The 15,386-nt window shown below is 43.2% G+C and overlaps 1 long non-coding RNA gene across 1 annotated transcript; it reads left to right on the top strand.

The window, feature by feature from the left end:
- The first annotated feature begins 249 nt into the window (after positions 1-249).
- On the top strand, positions 250-13,291 carry LOC147412655 (uncharacterized). Its single transcript, XR_015184182.1, has 4 exons — positions 250-284; positions 1,190-1,296; positions 5,830-5,963; positions 12,866-13,291. It is a non-coding gene; the product is annotated as an uncharacterized LOC147412655 (long non-coding RNA).
- The last annotated feature ends 2,095 nt before the right edge of the window (positions 13,292-15,386 follow it).

Raw genomic sequence — 15,386 nt, 5'->3', positions numbered from 1 at the left:
TGACGGCCGTAACTGCAGACCGTGGGGGCTGGGAGCTGAACTGGGAAGCCGCAGCTTTCGGGACTTGTCACCTTGGCGGTGGCGCCGTACTTCAGGTGACCTCGCCGGGAAGCGAGTGAGGGCAGAGCTGAATCGTTGGACTCGGAGATGCGGTTGTGTTTAACTGAAGCAAAATGACAGTAAATGTCCCTGATTGTGCTTTCTTGCAGCACACAGCGGGTCTTCCTTAGGAGAACTGTGGCTGTTGAAAGCTGTGGGAACGCAGCCAACAGTTTTGACTTCAGGTGGGCTCTTAAGTGGCAAATAAATGTGTTCCATGGCAAGACAATGTTCTAGCTTTTGGCTTTGTCGCTGAGGTAAAAATTTCAGCTGTTGAGTTGCAGCAGGCACAGTTCTCTGTAGCTTCAGTAATGCCAGTGTCAATAACACTTGCTGCTTACTGTTGTGGGTTTTGAGGGGAGATGGTGGTATTTTACTTAGTATGGAGGACTCAACATTGTTTACAGTGTGTTCAGAAGCGTTCTTAGCCTCACCTTCCTTCAGAGAAGTCCTCTCTGATGTCTCTGGTGTACCTACTGTTGTACAGCTTCCCAAACCTCAACCCAAATAAAAAGGCAGTACTTAGGGATTGATCCCTTCTGGGTGGAGTTTCTGAACAGTTTGGTGTAGGTGCCTCCAGCAAAGAAGATAAATACAGTCATTTCAGTTTCTAGGTGCTTTGCCTGAAGTTTCTGCAAAGCTTTAAGCTCACTCACGTAAATCAGTGAGGCTTTAGAATTATCTCTTGTTTTGTTTTGTGTTTTTTTATTTTTTTAAAACACATCTTTTCCTGTGTCCCTTGAAACAACTCTTCTGGTAGAGGTGGAGGGAGAAGGACTGGGAAGAGTCATGCCTCAGGGGTGACGTAGCCAGGCACGCTGCTGGATGCAAACTCTAACGGACTGGAGCCCGTGGATTGCAATTAGACAGCCAAAACTGCTAGAGCCCCCAAAGGTGTTCCTCGTGCTTCTGAGTGTGGCTGTGCTTGGGGCAGGAGTGTTCAACCTTCCTGTGAACCGCCTGTTGAGCCCTGTGTTTGAGGGTGCTGTAACATTGGGTAGTAGGATGACTTGGGAAACTTTTCTGCCCAGTTAGAATCTCACAACTTTGCAATGGCAGTAACTTTTGTAATTATGTCTTTTCTTACGAGGTGCTTGGTGGACGAGGAGAAGCTGAGCCTGGAAAGCTGTGGCTGAGCAACCCCGAGGCGATACTTATGGACTGGTCCGACGTGTGGGATTGGAGAAACGGGAGCAGGTCAGTTAAGAAACACCTCCATGTCAGGGGAACATCAAACAAGCTTTTTTTGGCAATGAAGGGGGAGAGAAATGGCTAGGTTTGTCTATCTAGAGACAGGCTGATTCAAAGTGTGAAAGTCTCCTCGAAAACAAAGAACCCTGAAGTAGTGGAGAACTTGCTGTGGTTCAGAAGGTTTGGTTAAAATTTAGGCACTCACGAATAAGAACCTCTAAATACCTGTAGCCTGTGCACGTAAATACAATGTAGGCAGAGCAATTTCTTGGAAAAGCTTTCCACCTCTACCGTGCTTTACCAGTTCAGCAGCCTCAGCAACTGGGGATTTTAAAAGCTCTGATTCTCAGATCAGAGTTCACGGTACAGGTTTCTGGGTGCGCGCTGTGTGTTTTATTCTGGCAGAAGAAAAGGCCTGTATGCTGTGACCCCTGGGGTACCTTGTGGGTGCAGCTATCAGTACACCTTCAAGGTGAAGAGTGTGTGTATGTCCAGAGAACCCAGTTATTTCCAGGCCCACCCACTTTCCTGGAGGATGGTGAGGACTGTGCAAGGACTGAGCTGTGAACGGAAGGAGTTTGCCATCAGCTGAAGTAAGGGTCTGCGGGGTTGTTTTGTGTTCAGGAAAGATAATTGGCCGCTGGTCTTCCAGATCCTCGAGCCCCTTGCTTCTGTCAGGAAAAAGGGCAGCTCTCTGGTACAAGACCAGTTGTGCTGGTGGGTTGCTGGGGAGGTGCTCAAACCAGAGCTTGCTTGCCAAGAGCACCGTCAGGTGGTGAAGAGGGAGACCCCCAGGTCCGAGTTGCCGGGGCCAGGAGCAGCAGTCAGTCTCTGCCCAGACTTTTGGAATGCCGTGGGGACAGGTTTACTCGTGCCAGGCTGGGGTCTGTTAGATACAGCCTACGCTCAGCCACGGGGAGTGGAATTTAGGGGTGGGATTACTGTGCAGCACAGGGGGGCACAAATTACTGTGTTTTCAACTCCCCCTTTAGCGTAAGACTAAGGGTGAGCGTGCGAGGGGAAACCTCTGGGCGTAGTCACGAGGGAGACTTGTGCGGGACTTGCAAAGTGGGGGTTTTATGTTGGTCCTACGCTAGCGTGGTACAAAGTGCCTACAACGGCGGGCACTGGTGCTGCGCTGCAGAAGGGAACGTCCTAACCACTGGCCCCGTGTTGTCCCCGAGACTTCCACATGTCACATCCCATTTCTTCATTGCCCCTTCTCTATGGGCTCAGGGTTACGGTCTTGCCGTGACTCAAGTGTGTTTCTGACCGTCGGAACAAATTTCTAACGGGTTTAATATTTAGGAAAATGAATGTAATACTTATTGTAGTTTACTCATGCGTTAATTACTGAGTTGGAAAAAAAGCCGTGTTCTTTGAGATGTGAGCCATGTTCAGCGTCCTTGTTGTGATCCCTTTTATACTCACGTTGTGTAATGCTGACCTTGGGAATGAAGGTATTTCTGCATATTTTTTTTACTTACATCCTGAAAGTGAGGTGTTGATGTATACATTAGATATTAGGCAAGACAAAATCGTAATGAAATAGCACAGGAATGGTATCTGTCCTCTCACCCAGTTATTATGGTAGATCAGATGTTTTTGTTGGGGTTTTTGTTGTTGGTGGTGCGTTGTTTTTTTTTGTATTTAGAATTATCTCTCTGTTCCCTGTTTAGACACAGAGGAATGCAAGATGTTAAAGCTGTTGTGACCTGATGCATCTACAGCTCCAAATGAAGTGGATGAGTGGGATTAATAGATACAATATTAAAACAGAGGAACCTATTTTATTGTAGTTCTAACTTTGCATACATACGAGATATGATGTAATAATATTTATGTAATGCATGAGTAACTATTCATTCTTAAAAACTGTAGAGCCTGAGGTTGTCTGGCAGGTATCAGGCTTTCTGTGTGTGAGGTTAACTCCTTCAGGGTGATTTTCTTTGAAGAAGATGTTTAGGCTCTGCCAAATCACGGATGCGGCATCACAAAGTAAACAGTGAAGTGGTTTAGTTCTCCAGCTATTAGAAACAGAGTAGGAAATCCCTGGCTTCTCAAGCCGTAAACTGTAATATTAGTTTGCATAATCCAGGCGTTTCTACCTCATCTTGGTTAGAGAAGACACTTGACTATGGTCTGCAAAGGAAGTGTGATTTGGCCATCTTCTATTTGTTTCCATGTGAAACTTTTTAATGGCTTTTTTTCCTTTCTATACCTTTAGTAATGATTGCTAATAAGCTTCAAGAACTTCTTATTACATCTGTGTTCTTTTTTTCTTTTTTTAAAAAGGAGAGAAATGTAATTGTGTCTCTTTTCAGAGGTGTTGGACCCAAACAGTCATTGTCAGAAGTCACGTAGGTGACTTGAGAGAGGTGCCTGTCCAATTACTTGTTTGAGAGTTGAAATACAGAATGAAATAAAGTGTAATCGCTTGTGTCTACACTGACATTTTCTTTGAGGAGCAAGAAACATCAGAAACAACTTCTAACTTGCTGTACAAGACAGTGGAGTGTCCTTGGTGTTTGGCTCGCAGGCAGCGCGATGCTTGTCTTCCCTGGAGTTGGTAGGGATCAGAACGACCCTTTCTCACGGGGTCTGACGTGCGTGTCTTGCCTGCAGAAAGGCGCTCAGCTGCCGGGCTGCCTGCCTGCCAGCTACCCACCCTGTCTGTACAGGCTGCTGCTCCTGTGGCGTGGGGAGCTCTGCACGAGCCTCCGTCTGCGTCAGGCTGGGTGTCCAGGCTGGGCAGCTGCTGGGGAGTCAGGGTCAGCCCAGGCTCCTCGTTCCGCCTGCGGAGTGAAGGGGGGTGATGGGCAGGTGGAAGCGGCTGATGCAGATGTTCAGAAGCCGAACGTCCAGCAGCGCTGCAGCTCATGGCTAGTGCCAGCTGTGGGCGCTGCCTCTGAAGCTGCCTACCTAGTCTTTCTGCCTCTTCTTCTGGAGGGATTGTGCTCAGAGAGGTGTATGAACAAGGCCTGCCGGTGTTCTTCTCTCTGAGGGCTTTTGTGTGCTCCTGTGCTCAGCCATCGGTTTGTAAAGGTTTGCTGGTACAATCTAGGAAGTTTAAGTGGTTTGCGGTGTGGTGCTTGGGGGAAGTGGAAACCTGACTTTTGATTGAAAATAGCAGAAGGATCAACTCCTCGAATGGGCTGTGGTGGCACTAAGGTTGGACAACTTCTTTAGGTCTTTTGAAGGAGAAATCTCGTTGCATTTGGCAAGACTATGGGCGTCATCTCTTGATGTCCTGCACCTTTACATAGTAAGAGCATGAAAGGCAAGGAATCAAACTTTTGTTTGAACCCAAAAATGCGCCTACGATTTTCTGTTGTTCTGTAAAATACAGAGAGTAAAATTTTGACTACAATAGCAAAGTCAAGTGAAGCACCACTAGAATTTATGATTGAATGCATCTGAGCTGGTTGAGCTGTTTCATTCCATTTTAGCCCTTTGGAGCTTGAAGCAGACTGGCTTGTCTGTTGACACAGTGACTTGGAGGAGAGTGTGATTTCAGAAATGCTGTAGCGCTGCCGCGGTGGTAATACAATGATAGCAGAGTTGAATTTCATGCTTTGTGGTGTAAGGTTGTAGGTATTATTTGATGTGGTAGTCTTTGTATCTCTAAAGGAGTCTCATAACGTTGCTGCTTATACATAGGAACAATAGCTTTTAATTGACTAGGCAATGCTGAACTATGAAACAAGATTTGGTTACCTTCTAAGGCAGTATTTCTTTTCAACACACACAAAAAACGTTTGAGAAATTGCAAGGCCTGTTTATTAGAGTGAAATCATAATGAAAATGGGGTTTTCTGTTTACTTACAGCCTCTTGTTTAGTTGGTGATTCTTGAATTGTCGTCCTTGTTGCTAACTTGTGGTGTATGGAGGTATCAAAGTTTTGATTTATTCCCTACTAGCTCTTGGCCATTTCAAGCTCTTGAGCCTTTTCTCGAGATTTCCCTGACTGCTTCAAAATGAGTATGTGACTGTTCGGTTGGGCGTTTCTGTCAGGTGCTTATTCAGCTGCAGGAAGACAGAACCAAGCTGTAAATCCATCCAGAAAGAAATCAGGGTGAGACTAGAGGTCATGTTAGGGGAGACATTAACAAACGAGCCGACGTTGCTAAATTATTGCTTTGCTTCACAAGCCTGAGTGCAAAGCAGCTGAGGACACTAAGAGTAAACAGCATACAAGATCCCTGTTGGTGTGTGATGAGAGTTGTAAAACAGGTAGGTGAAGTGTTTTTAAAAATCAGAATTGTGATTTGGGTGTGATTTGAGGCTGCTACGTGACAAATGATACAGAAATAGGTACAGGTTTTACAATTGCTTTTGGAGGGTGTTAGCCTGAGAAATGTGTGTTCAGTTGACAGGAGGGCCTTTGGAGAAGGCAGATTAGGAATTTACCTAAGACAAAGCAACGTGTCATTTGAGGGGTATTATAACTCTGCTGCCGCCTTATGTATTTGTCTCTTTTTGAAGGGTTTTGTATTTTACATTATGAGATCACTGATCCAAGAATGAATCTTCTTTCAGGGCAGCACAAACACTCAGCCAAAGAAGAGGATGTTCCGAAGTCACTCTTGTGTGCTTTTGCTGACGAGTTTTGCTGAGGCTAGGTGTAATTCAGAGCAGGGGTTTGCAGTCGGCAAAATCTGAATGCATTTCAGGTAGGTGTCTAAGTTTGGTGGCTTCTGCTTGGTTTTCTGAGAGGGGAAAAAGCTGAGGCAAGTGCTCCAGCTCTAATCTGGCTCCCTTCCAGCAGCAGTAGCTCTGGCATGGCTCAGTGAGGGGGCCTGCTTCTCTTCTTTCCTCTGTTCTTCCCTCCCCTGTGCCCCTTCCCTCCCCTGGCTGGGCTGTATATCTGATGCCGTCCAAGTGTCTGTCTCTCCTCCAGTGCTGCTCACTGGAGAAGGAATGAGCTCCTGGCAGGAACTCGCTGCTTTCTACACTCAGCTCGGGATTAACTTTTCTCCCCTCGTTCTCGCTGCCGTTTCAGACGCCGTTTCCCGCAGTGCCCGTGCCCCGTAGCCTCCTTGGTTCACTGTCCCAGTGCTCACGGCCCAGCATCGTTCCAGTTGCTGTCACTTCGCGTATTCCGTTTTTCAGAAGCGGGCACTTCTTGTCAACAGCCTTCCAGTCCCTTCTGCGGTTTCATAGGGAGGGTCTGAGGATGCAAAGCGGACACAGCCATTGTGGTGCGGCTTATGCCTCTGCCTTCCTTTCTCACACCCTCTCCCAAACTACCCCAGCGTCCAGCTCCTGACAGGGGCTTATTCTGTGGGCTGCAGCATGGCCTCGCGGATTTACGGCATCGTACAGTGTAGCTCCGCTTCCCGCACACCACTTGTGCGCCTTGCACGGGCAGGCTTCTCGTGCTTCTGAAGAGCTGTTTGGCAAATAGCCTCCTGTCCTTTTGTTTCTTTTTTTCTCCTGAGGTTTATAGCTTCTGTGAGATGTGAATACGGCTGGAGTAGGACTGAGGAATTGGGAGACAGTGTATGTATTCTGAGGTTGTTTTCGGTGTTGGAATTTTGTCAGGGATGAGATGGGAGGTCATTAGCCTCTACCATCCCTGGTTCTTAAAGGGATGTGTTTTCTAGTGTGTTGTGGGGGTGTTTTTGAAGAACCTTTTCCTTTTTTGAGGCGTTTGTTCCATACTTTGTATAGATTGGCTGCTGAGTTGTTTGAGCAATGAGAAGCTGCCTGAAGAGACTGCGAGATTCAGCTCTGCTGGCATGAAACTCGTTCAGCAGCAAATTTAGTACCCATATACAGCTTGCTTTAATTCTGTTTCTTGAGTAAACCTTAAAATACTGTGACAAAATCAATGTTCTAGAATCCAGATATTAGTTCCATAACCGTTCTTCTGTTTGCTACTGTAGATCACCTCTTGATCGAGTCACTGATTATATTTGTGCTTTTGTGGTTCGATTAAACAAATATACGTGTAACTGACACCGCATGCTTAGAACTCCATCAGCTGCAGGCTTCAAAGTGTTTCACAAAGTAGCTGCATCTATATTGGGTCGAATATATAACTTGGGACTGATTTTTCTGATCAGTGCCCCTGGAAGTAGGCTAACAGCTTATCTGTCTCAGCTACAACGTCCAGTTCTGTCACATGCTTCTTATGGGTGCTCTTTGGCTGCTTGCTGAAATATCTTCTTTTTCAGTGTGTAAAGTGAACCTCCTCAAAATAAGACGCTGGCCTGAAAACAGTTGTCTGTCTTATGTTGTCTCTCTCTGTGCAGCCTGTTTGTGTGTCCAGGTAAACACAGTTGCATCCAAACGGCGTGGAAAGGTTGCCAAGTAGCTGTCTTGAAGTTGATGACCCTGCAGCTGTAAAAGTTACTGGAAGGTTTTGGCGCTGTTAGTGAAAACTGATTTAGATTTGGAAAGCAGAAGAAAAGAAAGCTATTAACTCCAGAGACCATGCCAGCTTGGGTTTGTTCCTCAGTGACAGGTTCTTTTCCTAAAAATTACAGAGAAAGTAGGAGCAGAGGCTGCTTATTTACATTCCAGCTGTGCCTCTGTGCTGTTTGCTGCCTAAAGCAGTGTGGGCTACAGCAAGGCTGTATGTCCTGTTTCAGGTGCAATATCAAGATGCAGTACCCAGTGGGAATCTTGAAAGGGCTGTGGGATGTTGCACCTAATCCGTAATGCTTGGCGTTACTCCTCAGGGGAGGTTTGCAATACAAGTTTTCTGAGTTGTGTATGGTGAGATGTACACTGAGTCTTTCCTTTTGTGTTTGAAACTGCCGAGGTGGGTTTCTGTGTAGCACAGTTCTGGTTAAGCAGTGGGATTGGAAACTGAATCAGCCCTCGCTTCTGCAGGTCCTGCCTTCAGATCAGTAATGAACACATTTTTATTGCTGCCACCCCTATTATATTTGTCATCCAGTTGAGGAGGTTGTTTTCTTTATGAAAAGAAAACAAGATTACATGTGCCAAAGGACAGCAGCTGTTTTACAGCGTCTGATTACAATGATGTTTTTTTCCAAAGTACTGTGCTTTAAGCAGTCTCTAATTTGAGTGTTTAGTCTGTCATGATTATTAATACATAGTATAAAGGAACGTTTTATTCTCTGATATTATTTGCAAGCTAGGATCAAAATGGAAAAAGTATGAGGGCTTTGTATGTAAGGAAGCACTGCTTTTTTTTTAATCCGTTGGGGTTTTTTTTTTGATTTTTGATGACTTTTCAGTTGACCAACAAAATGCATCACATTGATACAATACGTATTTTACAAGGAGAAAAGTATTGTTCGTCCGCCCATGTTCTAGCAGCTGCCAGCGTTTGGAGCAAGGAAATCTCCAGGTTCAGGCTGGAGGCTAGCCGTGTGACAGGACAAGGCGCCAACTGCATGAAGGGGTGTTTTTCTGGCACGCAGCTGCTGTGCACACACGTCCCTAAGTCAGAAGTAAATCTGATCTGAGGTGGTTTCTGCCGTTGTGAGTTAGTTCAAGTTTAGCTCTGGATTCTTGAAGCGTGGGTCACATCTGCAGGGAGATTTGCTGCTCTTTGACTTTCTGTGGTTGCACAGTCAGGTCAGGAGCTCTTTTTCCATTCAGGAGCTTCAGTCACATTTAAAGTAAGCTCAGCTGCCACTGGGCATCATTGTCTCTCCTTGCCAACCTGTATGTTGGACTATTTAGCTTTCAAAAGGCTTCTGGAAATGGTCTCTCGTGAGGCTCAGTGGTATTTCTGCTTAGGCCCAATCATAGACAGAAGGCTTCACTCCAGAGAGGGTTTGTAACGGTTGACATGGTCGTAGTTTTGTATTAGAATTTGCTCAAGCAGTTAAGAAATCTGTTAAAAAAAAAAAAAAAAAAATCAAACATTTTTTAGTGTTAGTAAAGAATGTGATGAAAGTAGAGTGATCTTTTCCAAAAGTGAAATAAACTGATACAAAAGGAATTGTGGATGCAGTTAAAACTCATCCTTTCCATTAAGTGAAAGGCGAAAAAAGTGGGAAATGCAGTAGAAGATTATGATGATAATTAATATCTCTTTAGAAAGAGGTTGCACTTTTTCCAGTGGGAAGACAAATATTTCTGTTCTGGAATTGTCTGGGTTAACAGAGACCTTGATCCCTAGCGATTGACCAGTAGCAGCCACAATAACAGGATTAATGTGTCAAAAATGTCCCATTTAAATATTTTTGTTAACTTGCCGTTGTTGTAGGAAATCATGTCTTAGATTTTTATTTGTTTTAAAACAGTTTCTTAATCCTTGAGACAGGATGAAAATTTCAAGGGGCAATCCTTCAGCTGGGTGCAAGGAAGTTTGTCAGGAGATGATCTGGCTGGTCTGGCTCCATAACATCAAGAACCTGGTTTTTCAAAAATACAGAATGCTCACAATTCCTATAAAATCAGTGTATGTCTGGCTACCTGCAGGAGTTCCACCCTTAATTTTTTGTTTGTTTGTTTGTTTTATATAAATGTGCTGCAAATGTTAGAAACAATAATTGGAGTCCTGTGTTTTTCTAAGGCACAATTGTCAAGGAGAGTTACTTATTTGTCAGAGAGAAGCAGCAGAACCCACGGTCTCATTTGTGAGTTGTGTATGGGCTTAAGTTTTTAGCTTATCCAGCTCATCCCTAAAGATATTACACCAGAGGGGTCCCAGTCCTGAGCCCTGGGGGACACCGGCTGGATTGAACTCCCTTCACCACCACTCTCTGTGCTTGGCCGTCCCAGCCGCTTTTTAACCCGCCTTAGAGTGATGATCTGAAATGTCCGAGTCCTTTACTGTTTCACTGTTCATTGAGATAGAAAGCAGGACCATGTCTATACACATCTTGCATTCTGAAAAATGTAGAGCCCAACCAGGCTGATAGAGTCAATAAAATGAGTAAAAGAACAGATGTACGTGGATATTAAACCAAACAGCTGCAAAGTCTTAGATTTGGAATTGCTTTTTTGAGGTAAGTAATGTAAAACTTTAGACTTTCTGCTATAATTATTGTCAATTCAGGATGCTTCAGTTGCAGGGCGTACACGTGTTAATTGGTGAGGCTAATAATATTTATGTCCTTGAAGAAAACCTACATTCACTGATTTTTCTTCTGCTTCTTTGTTGTTGGGCTTAAGTTTAGCTGTGATTGGATGGCCTGAACGTTTGTCAGAATACGTTTGTGTAGAAACTGGAGTCAAAGAAAAAAAATCCAAAGCCAGCTGAAAGACTAGAAGAGGTCGTAGGCTTTGAGCAGGGAGGTTGGACTAGATGGTCTCCAGAAGTTCCTTCCGACCTCGACTGTTCTGTCAATCTGTTCTGTGACAGAAGAATTGCATTTAATAAACCTGCATTAACATAGGTTTAGCCAGTAGTTTGTATTTCCGATTTTGTTCCTTGTTTTGTGGAAATATTTTAACTCATTCTGTTGTTCTCAATTAAAAGAAAGAATACCTGAGTCATTTCTATGTAGTAGAAATTAATGGAATCAAAACTAAAACCAAGTTTTCAGCTCTTCCTCAGTGTTGAATGACTATCATTGATCTGTTTGAGAAAACCAAAGTGAAGTTACTTGTTCTGCACACCTGCTTGGGAGAGATGGTCTCTGTCACAAGCTGGATTTAGAAAAGCTCTGGAATTCTAGGCTGCTTACTTTTCCATTTCCATGGTTTGATTTTACAAAGGTTTGTGTTAGACATGCTTTCCTTAACATTTAAAAGCATTTAATTGGAAAAATGTTAATGGCTTACAGCAAACATAAACCTCAGTGTAAGTTGTTACACATTCAAATTGGATCATTAAGAGGTTTACTTTAAAAGGAAAGGGTTTGTTTGCAAGTTGCTGAAGTGGAAACAATTTAGGTTTATGGCTCTCCCCTAATAGGACCCTGTCAAAAAGTTTTAATCGTTTTGTGATGTTCAGTTGCTGAAGGTTTTTTGGTATCCATTTTTTGAGGGTGAAATGGTGACAGTTAACTGTTTGGATAAAGGACCGGGATTTTACCTGGGTGAAATTCAGTACAGCTGACAGAGCTGCACTCTGGTTGCTCCTGCTGATGGACTGCGGCTGCTGCCCTCAGGCATTACAGACTTCTGTCTGAGTCTGAGGAGAGACATACTATTAAGTCAGTAAGTGATTAAAGAATCTTCAGCCATAGAACAAAGGGAAACAGGCAACACTTAGTAAAATTTGCATAGTTCAGATGAAGTTACGTTTTATTATGGGCATTTCACAGCTCACTTAGCATGCAGAGTAGCCCTTCAGCAGGTTTACGTTTGTCAGGTCTGGTGATTGCAGTGAGCACCAGAGAATTCTAAACTGGGAATACTTCAACACAAGTGAAACAGCTGGGATAAGCAGTGTGCCCGACTCCTGCTCCAATGTATTTTAAACTATTTTGAAAAAACAGAGAAGGCTCAGAAGAGACTCAAAGATGTGCTTTGCTCCTCTGGGGGATGATAAGATATATTTTTGTTAGGTTGTGTTTGGAGCTTGTGAAGAAGTACTGAGAAGTTGTAGTCTACTGAAGAAAACCGTGGAAAGAATAAACAACAGCTCACACAAATATCTAAGCAAAGAAGAGTGTTAGAGAGGGGATCTGAAGTGGTTCTGAAGTGCCTGTTAAAGTGGTAGCCTCCTCCTACAGCCAGCCATGGATCTTTCTAGAATGACTGCTTTGGTCATGTGAGCTACTGGACGACCAGGTTAACCTCTAGGTCTGTAACATCCTGGAGGGCAGGTAAATTGATCAGATCTTCCCCCGTAACCTAAAAAACCCAAGGACATTAAATATCAATCCACGGCATCAATCTGATTCGGTTCTGTATCAGTGCGGGGTAATGTCTGGGTGGGAAGTGCTGCTTCTAGCTCAGTCTCAGCAGCGCGGAGCACTGACCCTACTTGTGAAGTAGAAAGATTTGAGTACCAGTTCCCTGTTAGGCTCCTTGTGTCATCTCAGAGCTTACTGACTTGTGCTGCTCTGAGCTGTATGCAAATAGCTGACCCCAAGTACTGGGGATTTAGGTAGAGTCCGTGGGGAGGGTTGTGCTTTCTGTCTCTTGGAGCTCTTAGGAGAGCTCACTAGCTTTGCAGCACCACTCCAATGGTGTTGCCCTGTAATAAAGTGAAAAAATCAATGCAGAGTGTTTCTACAGATGGACCTCTTCTCTGTTGCTTCTCTGTTGGCCTCGTTCCGACTAGGTAAGATCGTTACAAGCAAAGCCTTGAGTTATAAATGCTACAGGGCAGAAATACCTTTTTTTTTTTTTTTTTTTTTTTTTAATGTTGTGCACTGATGTGCATGCAGCTAGCTCTGAAGTAACGTTGGGCATTGCTTAACCAGTATATTTGGTACGGAAAACACTTTGCCATGGACACCACTTCAGTGAAATTGAAGTACGTGTTGTCTTGGACGTGCGAGAGCAGAACAACCTGGGGGAGTGTTATTTAGAGATCGTGTGGAAGACTGGTAAATACACAATCTTGTGCAATCGGTGACAGTCTTTAGGAATTCTTATTTTTCTAGAGAGCTCAAATTGGAAGAGGGATAGCTCGGTCTGGCCTTGACTGTCCTGTAACTTGTCTAAATCTGTTCTCTTTTAATGTCTTTAGATGAAAAGAAAAAGAACCGATTTGCAGCTGAGCTGGATGAATTTGGGTCAGATACAATGAGTGAAATGAATATTGTTGGGCGAAATATTTTAAGTGTTTGGAGAACGATGAGAAATGAGGTAAAGTTTTAAAAGGTTAATGTATTTACTGACTGGGGGGGTTTTGATGATTGTAGGCTTTGTTGAACAGTTCATGTACCTTCTGTAACTGTTTGTTCTCTGTTTGTACACCTTTTCAAATAGAGCATTCTGCCACTGGGTGAGACTGGATTTTGCGTGTCGCTGGAATGTAAAATACTGAAGCCCTTACCTTTCAGTCATGTTACGTGATGTTCCTTTTCACTCCTTTAGGGTTTTTGAGAACAAGTTACCTGTTTTCACAACTTGTCAAGTGTGACGCTTTTACTAAATTAACTACTTGAACTTACTTTAAGCTGTCAGAATTACTCATTGCTTTGCTGTTTAAGACCATACATTTGATACTCAGATGATTGAGTCCTTAGAAGTCTTGTTCTGACCAAATTCAGACCTGACCTTTGTGATTTACTTAATTTCACCTATTCTTTTCAACTGATGAGGGATATTCTTTCCTGACTTGTAAATAGTTTGTAAATACGTATGTATGTTTACTTTTTTAGCAAAGAATCCTAATACAAAGTTAATTGAGTTGTCAGGGTGTTTAAAAAGTAGGGATTTCTGTGACTATGAAAGACATCACGCAGGTTAACGCAGCCTCTGTGTTTTTCTAGGTGAATCTAATGAATTACCCTTTTGAAAACGTGGGCTTTCATGTTCCTCATCAACGTTTTCCTTTATTTACTTTCCAAGTGCTGTCTGATTGGTTTGATAATAAGGCAGATGTCTATGGGTGGATCTATTGATCCGGTTTGTTTATTCTTTTTAAGGCCAGATTCTTAACATGGGAATAGGGGTGAGCTACAGTCAGCATAGGGAGAAATAATCAGTTTAGCTCAGGTGCTGGAACAGTCTGTATGCAGCAACATGAGTTTATTTACTCTGCTGTTGTGCTGTGCTCTGTTGTGTAGTTGTACTCTCAATATTTCATCGCCATGTATTTTTCTGTTTAAAGTACACAAAACCAAAACAAATGCTCAGTCCCAGTTCCAACGTATCTGAATAGATGGACCATTTTGAAGTTCTGGAAGGTTTTTAGTTTGTATGTACTATTCATCAGAAGGACTTTTAATGAACTGCCAGGTTTCTGTTTTACTTCACGGTGCATGCCAACGAAGCTCGGCTTAAAAGGAGAACAAAACCGTGTGCAAGATGTTAAGACCGTAACTACAGCGGCTTAGAAACAGCCTTTAAATGACACGTATCACACCGGGCTTCACTCTTCATTAGAGTGGTTTGGAGTTGTGTGGCATGAACAGCTCATAAAGCTGAGTACTGAGCTGAGCGTCATTCATGACATACAGATGATTTCTGTTCAACTTAAATACTTTCCAGCTAGGTGGAAACTTGGTTTAGTGCTGAAGTTCTAAATCTGTGTCCAGCTGAGATAGGTGTTGTTAATACAGAAGGTGTTATATTAACAGTTGTATTGATTGTTATTATTGAAGGGTTTTGTTCTACCAAAGTCCACTCAGTTTAAAACCCATGTAAACAGGTGAAGAGAAACTGGAGTTTCTGTTTCAGTAGTCCTTTGGGGGAGTGGGGAAAATAGTACAAAGTATGTCGTTGAGATGGGCCTTAACAGCAGTTTGCTGTAGCACGTTCTGTGTCTGTCTTTAGAATACATAAGTGTATATTTGTGTGTGCCACGTTTTTGAAAGAGTCGTATGAGAATGTCCCGGGGGAAGTTTTGTTTGCTGGTTTGTAACAAGCTGTCATAAAAATACGTTGTTATTAGTAGAAAGAGCAACGCTCTCCCGATTGTTTATAACGAGGCTTTGCCTTTCACACGTGGAAAACGGTGGCTCATTCTGTCAGCTGGGTCCGTGGGAATCTCCAGTTGTCAGACAAACTGGATTGGATTGATGGAATGCGTGAGACGGCGAGACTTTCTGGCATTCGGTTCTTACACGTATGAACAAGAGGCTCCCAGGTAAGATCTGGTTTTCCTTACACTTCACAAAAGCAAAACAGTCTTTATTTTAATTAATTAATTAATTTATTTATTTTTATTTTTATATTTTTTATATATATATATAAATATAATATGTATTTATCTTTATTTATCATTCTCCAGTATCTTTTCAGTTAGTGTGTGTGTTTTCATGAGGTCACAGAAAACTGTTTTGCATGACATGAAATGTAGAGGAAGGCCATTCAAAAGCAGTAATAATGGACTGAATGGTTAGTCTCAGAGATTAAAAATAGCTGTTTATTTTTAAGAGTGAGCACCCCAGAGGTAATCACGCCAGTGAGTCTCTTCTACTGACTGAGTCTGAGAATGAATGCTTTTTAAAACCATAACCAGTAAGTTGAGAACGTCTTAGAAAGAGGGGATGATTTTCCTCCAGGGCAGGCAAAGCTGCATCGAGTGTGTTCTGAGCGAC

The sequence above is a fragment of the Leptosomus discolor genome, unplaced genomic scaffold (assembly GCF_034619465.1).
Source record: "Leptosomus discolor isolate bLepDis1 unplaced genomic scaffold, bLepDis1.hap2 HAP2_SCAFFOLD_45, whole genome shotgun sequence".
Lineage (NCBI taxonomy): Eukaryota > Metazoa > Chordata > Aves > Leptosomiformes > Leptosomidae > Leptosomus > Leptosomus discolor.
The sequence above is the reverse complement of the archived record's forward strand: the minus strand, read 5'-3'. Positions and strand labels throughout refer to the sequence as shown.